Genomic DNA, 14,206 nt, shown 5'->3' on the forward strand with positions numbered 1-14,206 from the left:
GAATCAACACAAATCCCTGAGTAATAATTACAACAAGATACAATTATTCTTTCCTTCGGGGTGACGTTAGAAATCCATGTTTAATCGATCTGAAACCTCTGTTGAAACTTAAAGCAACGGCCCGTTTTACCGCTGTCTGGCTGCTTCAATGAGTCAGTGATCTGGATTTCTATTGGATCCCGCGCAGCAGTTCAAACATCAACCAATCGGCATATTGTATGGTCTTATGGCCCTAATTCACTTGCCTACATGTAGCGATGTGTTTTCTATTATGCAAAATGGCGAAACGAAAATTGTGTTGCTTTAACAGTTGCCAAGAAGAAAGAATGATTCCTCGTCGTACTCGGACCAGGTGGAAAACAAGGCAAAACTTGTTTTTCCAGCAAAGTTTTGGTCATATTGATAATTTATAGGCCCTAGAAATGTGTGTATTAAATATGATAAACTATAATATATTCATAAATAGGCATTATACTTATTGTTGAACATAATTGTACAAATAATGTTTAGTTTAAGTTATGTTAAGTTTTAAGGTTTTAAAAATGTGTTTAAAATGTTGTAAAATGCATTGACAAACATATCTGAAGGCGAGTAGATTTCCCACTACAGCTGGTCATGTTGTTTTTAAATGCTGCCCGTGAACTGAACAATGAACGAAGTCACCATATCTAAATATTCACAACAAACACCCTTTCGACATGAAACCAAGAAATGAGAGCAATGCTTTCACTGCTCGCCATAGCGTCTCAATGTTAGTGTCCCTCAGCAGGATATGTCGCCCATTTTAGGTTTACAGACATTCTATAAATTAGCAGCCTGGCATTAGTACTGTCAGTAAAATATTATGCATGGCTAATAATTTTATGTCATAATAATATATTCATCTGTAGCCTATGGAGATGGCTTCCATCTCAAGACACCAATATAAATCTAAGCACAACAGCAATGCTAAAATGTAATGTATTATTGTGTCTGTAAAAGTGAAAGGAGCATACAGGTAGATGGTGGGGTGGGTTGTGAACACTAGCTTTAATCTTGATGAACATCCTGGGAATTAATAACAGTCAAAACAGCTTGCCATATTGTTGAACAAGAATATCAACATTTAGAGTAAAACAGGTTTCTTTTGGTACACACTTTGCTTATGATCACTCAAATTTGGATTCTTTCCCATTTGTTACAGAATACCAACCAATCAAACCTGGTGTCTTCAGGTCCCTCAAATGACCATGTCACAGATGCCAGTTGGCTGAACATCCTCGCATTTTCCATGAAGCACAATGTAACAGAGGCTTTAATGGAGGACCTACTGAAGCTGTTAAGGTTATGTAGTGGGGATGCTGCAAGCATCCCAAGTAGCAAGTACATGCTAGAGAAGGAGTTTAAAGATTATGTAGACAAATCAGAATACCATCTGTGAGACAAAGTTTAGAGCTGGGTCAATTTTTTATTTGTATACCTTTGAGGAATCAACTTCAAGCTCTTTTGGAGAATGAGCCTATTCCAAATATTTACAATGACCAAAACAGATGGAATAACAGATTTTTCAGATGGGAAGTTGTACAAATATCTGAAATCAGTTAGTGATTCATTCTTTTCCCTGTCTTTCAATTGTGATGGAGTGCCAGTGTTCCAGTCATCTAAATACAGCATATGGCCCTTACTATGCTCTGTTAATGAATTACCCCCAGAGGAAAGAGATACAAATGTCATACTATGTGCCTTGTGGTTTGGGTCATCAAAACCACAAATGACTAGCTTCCTCAAACCTTTTGTGGAGGAATGCAAAAGTCTTGGACAAACAGGTCTTCAGTGGCAGGATCCAGTAGATCACTCAATCAAAACGACAAAGGTCTATGCATTATGTGCCATATGTGATGCTGTTGCACGACCTTTACTGCAAAATTTCAAGCAGTTTAATGGAGAGTATGGGTGTGGGCACTGTCTTCATCCAGGTGTTCCTTAGAGATCATGACACAACTGTGCAAATAGGTGAGATTGCCAAAAATAATGAACAGAGCATTTTGGGCATAAAAGGGCCATCTCCAATTGTGGACTTGCCAGATTTTGACCTGATCAATGGCATGGTCCCTGATTACATGCATTGTGTGTTGCTGGGGGTTTGCCGGCAAATAGCCACTTTATGGTTTGATTCCAAAAGCTATAGTAAACCATGGTATGTTGGTTTGAACACTGTAACAGTGGATGTAAATCTTTTAGCAATCAAGCCTCTAAGCATTTTTTCCAGAATCCCACGGTCTATTGTTGAGCTAAGGTTTTGGAAAGCTCACGAATGACAGAACTGGCTTTTATATTACAGTTTGCCAGTCCTGGAGGGGATACTTCCAAACAGGTATCTTTGCCACTGGGCTCTACTTGTGGAGGGTGTGAGCATTTTGCTAGGTTCAGACATTAGCCAAGAGGATATTGACCATGCTCATGAGGCTCTTGAACTTTATGTTAAATCAGTTCAGTCTTTGTATGGCGAAGATCAGGTGACCTACAATATGCATTCACTTCTGCATTTGACTAAGAGTGTTGAGAATTTGGGTCCTCTCTGGGCCCAGTCTGCTTTCATGTTTGAGAGCTATAATGGCTACTTGCTCAAGCAAGTCAAAAGCAGTAATGCAGTGCCTCAGCAGCTTTGCAAAAGAGTAGCATGGTCTCGGGCATTGCCACGCATAGCTAAGGCCTGCTCATCCAATGATGTTTCACCTGAAATTAAATCATTCTACACAGAAATTACCTCTGGTAAACGTCATGTAAAGAATTATACTAGATATGACTTGCACTTGGAGTGCCAAAGATTAGGCCAGTGTCTGAAAATAATATGAATGCATTGCATGCATTGCTAGATGTACCTGGGACCTCTATTGGCAGGTACTACAACAGAATAGTTATCAACGGAGAGGTCATTCAAAGCCAAACATACACAAAGACAAAGAAAAGGAACAACTCGGTTGTGATATTGAAAGATGGCAGTATTTTCACGGTTTCACACTTTCTCTGTGTCAGTGATGACCAATATCACTTATATGCAGTTGGCAAATTTGGAAATTGTACAGTGCAGAAACTGGTTCGAGGATCTGCTGTCAAAATATCACTGACCTTTATGCGGACTGTTCATTTTCCTACAGGATTTGAAAGAGCAGTTGATCTACGGTTGATTATACAGTATATGACCATGTTTGATTATAGGCATAGGGCTCCACTTAGGACAAGGCAAGAGCATGAGTTAAGTACAGCCTTATACTGCTAAACTGCACTGTGTTTTATACATGTCTTCATATGCTGGACATTCATATTAAATTTGCACTATTTTCCTATGTTTTTACTTCATCAAAAACGATATGCCTTTAGTTGTATGTAGGACATATATGATTAAAAATACATTAATATTATGCAATTTATATATGTGTTTTTTGCAGCATATATGTCCCTTACAATATTCGGTTTGAACATATAAGAATCACAGGTTTTTTTAGGAAAAGGAAAGGATCCAAGTGCAGGCTTTAGAGTTGAAGCAGATAATCCAATAAGGGCAAAACGAGAGAGCATAAACAGGGACAGTCCAGGTCAAACGATCAAGCGAACAGGCTAGTAGAGAGATCCGAAAGGGGTAAACGAGAGAAGGAAGCAAGAGGTCAAAAATACACGGGAAGGCAATCAAGAAACAAGGCTTAGAATTGATTCAGGAGAGAATGCAAGACTTCGCGATGAATCTAGGAAACAGAGGGGTACTGTGTACTGTGAAGGAGAGAGGGATTGAACGAGGTGAATGAAGGATTGACCAATGATAGGAGAGGAGGACAGAACAGGTGCACCTGGTAGGGAAGAATGTGGAAAGACTGGTTTGACTGGACAAAGGACAAGAGAAGCACTAAACTAGTATTTGGGAGAGGGAGACCTCTGGTGGTGAACTAAGGTAGAAGCAGGGGAGACCGTGACAGTCTCCAAGGTTCTCATCGTAAATAACAAACAGAAATCAAACTACCTTCTGGCCTGACCTTCTAGCTTGACCTTATCTTTCTTAAGTATACAAGAGAGATTAACAGGTGTGAGAAAAGAATTTCTAACTTTCCTTCCACACATACATACATACATACATACATACATACATACGGAAAATAAATAATAGAATTTTGAATCACAATAAGATGTTATCAAGTACAGAAAAAGAAAATGTAATAAAATGTGATCTTAAATACATACAAATAAAGAAAATTGGTTTACTATTTCCAGATTCCTTTTTTGAAATACAATGACATGCATTACAAATGAGTATTTACATTATATTTACAGCCGGTGCTCGTGTGTCACTGTGTCCCTCAGGCTGTGGTAGGCGCTGACATATTGGGCAGCCAGGGTGGCTGTGTGTCCCTCCCCCAGGAGGACTGACCGTTTTTCTTTTTTCTAAGTTTTGTCACAGGTTGGGTGGGCATCCATTATGTTGTTACAGAATGTGTCCCTTATTTTGGGCTAAAGCTTTCCGTGGAGGGGAACGTGGATCAGTTTGTACCATTTTTGGGAAGATCTGCCTTGTTGGGGCGGAGCTGTGATCCAGGTGAACAGCAGATCGGGCATAGGTGGGCATGTGGGCAGAGGAGTAGGAAGGCCGGTCAAGCAAATAAGCTTGCTAAGGTACGCAGCAGCAGCAAGCAGCCCCCCCATCCAGCCAGCCAGCCAGTCTGGCTAGCAGTGACTGAGTGGTTGACAGACGGCAAGCAACGGAATGTACGTGCTCTGTGATGTCATAGCAGTCAGCTGAGAGAGGCTCGTGATGTCATCGCTGAGCTGTCTGTCTGTCTGTCTGTCTCTCTCTCTCTCTCTCTCTCTCTCTCTCTCTCTCTCTCTTCCTCTCAATTCAATTCATTTGTATTGTCAAAGCAATTGGACATACATACATACATACATACATATATACACTCACCTAAAGGATTATTAGGAACACCATACTAATACTGTGTTTGACCCCCTTTCGCCTTCAGAACTGCCTTAATTCTACGTGGCATTGATTCAACAAGGTGCTGAAAGCATTCTTTAGAAATGTTGGCCCATATTGATAGGATAGCATCTTGCAGTTGATGGAGATTTGTGGGATGCACATCCAGGGCACGAAGCTCCCGTTCCACCACATCCCAATGATGCTCTATTGGGTTGAGATCTGGTGACTGTGGGGGCCAGTTTAGTACAGTGAACTCATTGTCATGTTCAAGAAACCAATTTGAAATTATTCGACCTTTGTGACATGGTGCATTATCCTGCTGGAAGTAGCCATCAGAGGATGGGTACATGGTGGTCATAAAGGGATGGACATGGTCAGAAACAATGCTCAGGTAGGCCGTGGCATTTAAACGATGACAATTAGCACTAAGGGGCCTAAAGTGTGCCAAGAAAACATCCCCCACACCATTACACCACCACCACCAGCCTGCACAGTGGTAACAAGGCATGATGGATCCATGTTCTCATTCTGTTTACGCCAAATTCTGACTCTACCATCTGAATGTCTCAACAGAAATCGAGACTCATCAGACCAGGCAACATTTTTCCAGTCTTCAACTGTCCAATTTTGGTGAGCTTGTGCAAATTGTAGCCTCTTTTTCCTATTTGTAGTGGAGATGAGTGGTACCCGGTGGGGTCTTCTGCTGTTGTAGCCCATCCGCCTCAAGGTTGTACGTGTTGTGGCTTCACAAATGCTTTGCTGCATACCTCGGTTGTAACGAGTGGTTATTTCAGTCAAAGTTGCTCTTCTATCAGCTTGAATCAGTCGGCCCATTCTCCTCTGTCCTCTAGCATCAACAAGGCATTTTCGCCCACAGGACTGCTGCATACTGGATGTTTTTCCCTTTTCACACCATTCTTTGTAAACCCTAGAAATGGTTGTGCGTGAAAATCCCAGCTACTGAGCAGATTGTGAGATACTCAGACCGGCCCGTCTGGCACCAACAACCATGCCACGCTCAAAATTGCTTAAATCACCTTTCTTTCCCATTCAGACATTCAGTTTGGAGTTCAGGAGATTGTCTTCACCAGGACCACACCCCTAAATGCATTGAAGCAACTGCCATGTGATTGGTTGGTTAGATAATTGCATTAATGAGAAATTGAACAGGTGTTCCTAATAATCCTTTAGGTGAGTGTATATATATATATATATATATATACATACATACATACATCCATACATGCTAGAAAGTCATTACTATGTTATCTTAAAGGCTAACTAAGCAGAACATATATCATTATAGAACAGAGTTCATAGGTCAACACATGGTTTTAGGGAACAGGCACATAGGTCAAACCGTTTGACATTGTCTCCAAGGTTCTCATCGTAAATAACAAACAGAAATCAAACTATCTTCTGGGCTGACCTTCTAGTTTGACCGTATCTTTCTTAAGTATACAAGAGAGAAAAACAGGTGTAAGAAAATAATTTCTAATTTTCCTTCTACACATATATACATACATACATACATATGTAGCGTTATGTTGGGTGTATTTGGATAAGAGCATTTGGGCTCTGAGCTGAAGCACGGATCTAAAGAAGACCTCTCCCCCCCCAAAGTTATCAGATTTCCTTAGCTCATCAGCTTGGAACTGGTTTGCATCAAAGTGACAGTTTTGGGGAGGATGGCACCGAGAAGAGGCCAAATAGTTTGGAATTCTGCTATGAGATGTCTGGAGAAAGGGGCCTGTAGGTGATAAAAACTCTTTGAAGTGGATGAGAGCCGAAATCCCGACATAGAGCTACGAACCCGGGCCAACCGGCATTTCCAAAAGATGGCATGGATTGACATCAGTCATAAATCAAGCCCCTCTCCAATAGGACACTGGGGGCTGAAACCGAAATCCAATCTCAAGAACTCAGGGACCAATCACCTACTGATCTGACAGACTTTAAGGAACAGCGGACAGTCTTTCTCTCTCTCTTTCTCTCACCTGAACCAGAAACTCGCTGCCACAGCTCAACCTGTAGCTCTGTTGCCAGAACCGGAATCAGAAACTAACCAAGTCTTTGCCGGCAACAGAAGAGTTAAACTGGGAGAAGGAGATTGAGCCGTACGAAGAATTCTTTTAAAGGACTTTATTAAATAAATAACTTTACAGACCCACCTGATCAGTGGAGTTTTACAGCTGGACAATTGACTAAGTCGACTGAATACGAAAGTGTCAGTCACTTAAATAGCTATTTGAGTCTTAAGAAACTTGACCCTTGGAACAAACAGGGCCCTGCTTTCCTCAAAGACTTCGTCTTCAAGTAACTACGGTGGAACCCTGCTTACAAAGAAGATTTTGTGCACAATCTTGGAGCATTCAAACCAGTGGAAAATCTGTTTGGAAAAGACTCTACATTCGCGAAACCCCAACTTCCAGGTGCATCGACTGAGTGGAAGTTCTTGGACAAAGCCGAACCGGACTGCCTTTGTTCCAAACCACACGGACCTCGTGCCGTGTGCTGTTATCTGAGCCCGAAGCCAGAGAGGCCTCTCTGCGACGAAGTTCACATAAGTTTAACAGTTTGGAGTTTGTGATTCATGACATTTGAGAAATCAATTAGAAATGTTAATCTGTGATTCATAACTCTAGAATGTGTAATATCATTTAGTTTTCTTAAATATAAATGTGTGTTGCATTAAACTGTTTTGTTGATAATTTTAGAAATAAAATCTGTCAACGCCGAGAAATATCTTCTCATTCCTGTTTAACTGTTTAGTCTGAAATTGACACAAGTTAATAGACATTAGATTATTGGTGGCCCTGCCTATCCTTAATCATTGAATAATAATCAGTTAAGGGAAATTGTGGTAACAAATAGGATCTTTCTCGGCACCTAAACGTAAATGAGACTGATATATATATAACGAGAAGTTACCAGACATAAATACTAACCTGCGTAGTTATTTAATGTCTGACTAATAATACTAACGAGAGACTCACCTTCGTCTTACTAACCGGTATTGTAGTCAATGTGTTTATAACCTTTTTTGTTTAACGATTAGTTAAACGGAATGTACGTGCTCTGTGCTGTCATAGCAGTAAGCTGAGAGAGGCTCGTCATGTCATCACTGAGCTGGCTGGCTGGCTGGCTCTCTGTGTGTGTGTGTGTGTGTATGTGTGTCTCTCTGTCTGTCTGTCTGTCTCTCTCTCTCTCTCTCTCTCTCCCTCTCAATTCAATTCATTTGTATTGTCAAAGCAATTGGACATGCATACATACATACATACATATATATGGAAAATAAACAATATGTGTACATCTCTTTCTGCATTAGTGGTGCCCTCACAGATGTGCAAGTTACATGACAGACAGACAGACAGACACACACACACATTCACACACAGACAGACAGACACAGACACACACAGAAACACACACACATACTTTGACAGACAGACAGACAGACACACGCATATTATGGGTCTTTGTTGGGTAGTGAAATGGGTAGCATCAGTCGCAGTGTGGGTAATGTCAGGGAGCCAATCATAGTCCCCGTTATTTGCATATCGTGGCGCAAAGCATTCTGGGAAAAGCAACTAAACACGTTTAGTCATGTATTTGTCCATAGTTTACACATGAGATGAAAGAGACAGTATGACGTATTGAGCACCTGGGATTCCTCATGTGTATGTGAGGGGCAGAGGAACCGGATCCCAAGTGTGCGTCCCAGGTGCTATAAGTTTCAAAGCATGCAGGGGAATAGGCACCCCACCCTGACACCTATAGAAGACTGGATAGGGAGATATAAATAGCAATGGGGAGACTCTTGTACTTGGTGTGGCTCTATCCATATAGTGGGGCCAGCAGCCACTTAGCAGGTGCAGCAATAGAAGCTCAGCCTGGGGAGACTGGATTTAGCATTTCCTCTCCATTTTGATAACTATCCATAATCATTTCTGCAAAATACTTCTATGATACCTATGTATGTTTTTTACTTGTACTATATTATACTATCAAGTATCAGTGTACACATACAATGTGACCTGTTACATTAATACAGAGGCCACGGAAGGCCAGATCACTAATAGCCACTGTCCCCTGATATTACACTTTTTTACAATCACTTTGGCACTCATTTCAGAACCTTGATGTCATTTTTCAAAACTCTAGACACTAAACTCACACCCGATGATCAAAATGCACATTTTTCAAAACTCTAACACTTTTTTACAATTGCTTGGATACAATACACATCAACCTCAGATCATTTGTTCATTGAACTAAAATGACACAACTTACATCAAAGTATTACCATTTCAAAATGCAATTCACACATTACATCTGAGATCACTGTCTATTCATTTCATTACAAAGATCTAACTATCAATTGATACAGCTGCTCAAAATGATAAGTGACTGTTGCATTACTCTTAATGCATAATTTTATGGAAACTGACAAACAATATTCCATGTTTCGATCATGAAAGTTTCAGGATAATGAGATCCATTGACACCAATAACCGAGGAGCATGAACCAGTTGGACTACATTATCTATGGATGTAATATTTCATCATCATTCATCATCATGTAGCACTTTTCCACACCATGTTTTCAGTGTGGAAGGAAAGTTAGAAATTCTTTCTCTAATACCTGTTTTTCTCTCTTGTATACTTAAGAAAGATAAGGTCAAGCTAGAAGGTCAGGCCAGAAGGTAGTTTGATTTCTGTTTGTTATTTACGATGAGAATCTTGGAGACAATGTCAAACAGTATGATTGAAGTGCCTGCTCCCTAATCCATGTGTTGATCTATGAACTCTGTCCTATAATGATATAAATTCTGCTTAGCTAACTTTTAAGATAACATAGTAATGACTTTCTGATTATAACCAGCTCTTTGATTTTTGTATATAAAAGCTCTGACTGTTAAAATGAAGGCAGAGCGACTTTGGGATCTTCTTGAGTCACTGTTCCTCTCCACGCTGCATGTATTAAAGGCATTGCAACTAACGCTCCAACCTGGTTGAAGATGATTGTTCATCCACATCAGATTTGACATTACTGTATGTATGCAGGCCCTTGTAATTGCTTTTCCAATACTGCCAACTGGTTATTGATGATTGATTTCACATTGTGGTACGAGTATCGAGTGAAATGAGTGCTATCCACCCCAGCAACACAGTGATAACATGGAGCCGGCAAGTCATCCAGGTCACAATAGAGGTCAAGCAGTGGGAGGAGGAAGACGTGGTGGTCAAAGGAATGGAAGGGGACATGCACCCCTTCTGAGAGGTGGTCGTGGGCCTCGTCATAGAGGAGGGCTTAGGCCTCACCAGAGAGGCAGCCATGGGCCTCATTTGAGAGGTGTTGGGGGAACGTGGTAGAGGACAAGGCCACGGACCAGACAGCGGCAGCAACAGCAAATAGTGTCCAGTGAAATCCGAGAAATAGTTGTAGAGCATGTTGTAAATCATGGCATGACCATGACTGAGGCAGCTACAATGATTCAATCAAACCTCAGAATCAACTCAGGATCAACTGTGGCCTCAATCATCAGAAATGTCCGTACTGAGAAGCGGCAAGTCTTCAGCATGCACTAAACATTAGGCTACTCTCAATTGTCAAATGACTGTATACTGCATACCAATGTGTAGCACAGAGTATAGTGTGCCTTTTGAAAGAAATGCAGACAGAGTGAAGCAGCTGATGACTGAGTATGTTCAGGTATGTTCAGTTTCAAGATGCCTCTTGTGAAAAATGGTTGTGAGAACCTGAACCTGAACACAGGGCTGATGGAAATTTAGAAGTACAGTAATCAATCCTTTGTTTTGCTTTTTACACTAAGCCAGGTGAGGAACACTGCAGTTGACATTTTACTGTAGTTTTGTTCTTTTTTGTAGCTAATTATTGTTGCATGGATTCAAAGAAACCTATGGTGTGATTTGATTGTATTGCATCAATACATTTCAGATTTTGTTCAATGATTCCACTGTGTCTGTAGTATTCTCTCTACTAGTCCTTTTACAGTGATGTATTTATGTGTAGTACCATAATGAAACATGTATCACATATTTTGTACTACAATATTTAATGATTGTACGAACAACTACACAGTGAAACTATCGGTATCTTCTGTGTTACTATGTTACTATGGTATTTCATGATAAATGAGTTATTTGAACCAACAAGACTGCAAGTGCAAGGTTTCTTTAAAGATATGAAAGGCTGTTCAATGTTCAAAACATTGTATTGTGCAGTGTTACAAGTGATGACCGTTTTGAGTTTTGTGTCTAGTTTTGAAAAATGACATCAAGGTTCTGAAATTAGTGACAAAGTGATTGTAAAAAACTGTATATTCATCCTATTTAATGTGCTCTTTTAAAATGTACTTTTCTTTTTTATGTTGCCATTTCTGTTCTACCAATGTTTCAGTTGTTAGCCAAAGATTGACAGAGTACATCTCATACACACAGGCCAGACAGCAAGGATTTCTTTTTGAAATTCAATTACAAATGCTGCATGAATTCATCAATACGATTAGAGCTCCTGAAAACTCACTCTACAGCATCTCATTAGCAGTGAAAAGAAACCAAGAAAGTTGGGACAGTCGACTGTTTACCACTATGTAACATCACCTTTTCTTTTAATAACACTTATTAAGCACTTGGGCACTGAAGACACCACTTGGTTAAGTTTAGCAAGTGGGATTTCCCCCCATTCATCCATTATGCATTTCCTCAGCTGCGCAACTGCACAGGGCCTTCGTTGTCTTAATTTGCACTTCATAGTGCGCCACACATTCTCAATTCGGAGACAGGTCAGGACTGAAGGCAGGCCATGCTAGCACCCGCACTCTCTGCCTACGCAACCATGCGCTTGTAATCTGGGCAGAATGTGGTTTGGCGTTATCCTGCTGAAAAATGCAGGGACGTCCCTGGAAAAGATGATGTCTGGATGGCAGCATATGTTGCTCCAAAATGTGTACATCTCTTTCTGCAAAAATGGTGCCCTCACAGATGTGCGAGTTACATGACAGACAGACACTCATACACACTGTCACACCCACACACACACACACACTTTCACAGACAGACACACGCACACACACACACACACACACACACACTTTCACAGACACACACACACACACACACACTTTCACACAGAGACAGACACACACACACTTACATACATACATACATACATACATACAGTGAGGGAAAAAAGTATTTGATCCCCTGCTGATTTTGTGCGTTTGCCCACTCACAAAGAAATGATCAGTCTATAATTTTAATGGTAGGTGTATTTTAACAGTGAGAGACAGAATAACAGCCAAAAAATCCAGAAAAACGCATTTCAAAAAAGTTATAAATTGATTTGCATGTTAATGAGGGAAATAAGTATTTGATCCCCTATCAATCAGCAAGATTTCTGGCTCCCAGGTGTCTTTCATACAGGTAACGAGCTGAGATTAGGTGCACTCTCTTAAAGGGAGTGCTCCTAATCTCAGCTCGTTACCTGTATAAAAGACACCTGTCCACAGAAGCAATCAATCAATCAGATTCCAAACTCTCCACCATGGCCAAGACCAAAGAGCTGTCCAAGGATGTCAGGGACAAGATTGTAGACCTACACAAGGCTGGAATGGGCTACAAGACCATCACCAAGCAGCTTGGTGAGAAGGTGACAACAGTTGGTGCGATTATTCGCAAATGGAAAAAACACAAAATAACTGTCAGTCTCCCTCAGTCTTGGGCTCCATGCAAGATCTCACCTCGTGGAGTTTCAATGATCATGAGAACGGTGAGGAATCAGCCCAGAACTACATGGGAGGATCTTGTTAATGATCTCAAGGTAGCTGGGACCATAGTCACCAAGAAAACAATTAGTAACACACTACGCCATGAAGGACTGAAATCCTGCAGCGCCCGCAAGGTCCCCCTGCTCAAGAAAGCACATGTACAGGCCCGTCTGAAGTTTGCCAATGAACATCTGAATGATTCAGAGGAGAACTGGGTGAAAGTGGTCTCAGATGAGACCAAAATCAAGCTCTTTGCCATCAACTCAACTCGCCGTGTTTGGAGGAGGAGGAATGACCCCAAGAACACCATTCCCACCATCAAACAAGGAGGTGGAAACATTATGCTTTGGGGCTGTTTTTCTGCTAAGGGGACAGGACAACTGCACCGCATCAAAGGGACGATGGACGGGGCCATGTACCGTCAAATCATGGGTGAGAACCTCCTTCCCTAAGACAGGGCATTGAAAATGGGTCAAATACTTATTTCCCTCATTAACATGCAAATCAATTTATAACTTTTTTGAAATGCATTTTTCTGGATTTTGTGGCTGTTATTCTGTCTCTCACTGTTAAAATACACCTACCATTAAAATTATAGACTGATCATTTCTTTGTCAGTGGGCAAACGTACAAAATCAGCAGGGGATCAAATACTTTTTCCCCCCACTGTACATACATATATATGGAAAAGAAACATTACAAGTATAAATCACAATAAGATGTAATAAAGTACAGATAAACAAAATGTAATAAAATGTGATCTTTTTGAAAATGCAGGGACGTCACTGGAAAAGATGATGTCTGGATGGCAGCATATGTTGCTCCAAAATGTGTACATCTCTTCTGCAAAAATGGTGCCCTCACAGATGTGCGAGTTACATGACAGACAGACAGACAGACACTCACACCCACACACACACACTTTCACAGACAGACATACACACACACACACACACTCACTTTCACACAGAGACAGGCACACACACACACACATACATACATACATACATATGGAAAAGAAACAATACATTTATAAATCACAATAAGATGTAATAAAGTACAGAAAAACTAAATGTAAGAAAATGTGATCTTTAATACACACAAATATGTATGGCTGGTCGGATGCGTCTTGGACTCGGGTTCCTCTTCATTACGTATAACGCTTTTGCCTTTTGCTAAAGCTTTCCGTGGAGGGGATCGTGGGTGAGTTTGTACCATTTTTGGGAGGATCTGCCTTGTTGGGGCGGAGCTGTGATCCAGGTGAACAGCAGATCGGGCATAGGTGGGCATGTGGGCAGAGGAGTAGGAAGGCCGGTCAAGCAAATAAGCTTGCTAAGGTACGCAGCAGCAGCAAGCAGCCCCCCCATCCAGCCAGCCAGCCAGTCTGGCTGGCAGTGACTGAGTGGTTGACAGACGGCAAGCAACGGAATGTACGTGCTCTGTGATGTCATAGCAGTCAGCTGAGAGA

The 14,206-nt window shown here is 41.1% G+C and overlaps 1 non-coding gene across 1 annotated transcript; it reads left to right on the forward strand.

Moving 5' to 3' along the window:
* Positions 1-13,869: 13,869 nt before the first annotated feature.
* Positions 13,870-13,984, forward strand: LOC136762292 (U5 spliceosomal RNA). Its single transcript, XR_010820497.1, has one exon. It is a non-coding gene; the product is annotated as a U5 spliceosomal RNA (small nuclear RNA).
* The last annotated feature ends 222 nt before the right edge of the window (positions 13,985-14,206 follow it).

This window comes from Amia ocellicauda, chromosome 10, assembly GCF_036373705.1.
Source record: "Amia ocellicauda isolate fAmiCal2 chromosome 10, fAmiCal2.hap1, whole genome shotgun sequence".
NCBI lineage: Eukaryota > Metazoa > Chordata > Actinopteri > Amiiformes > Amiidae > Amia > Amia ocellicauda.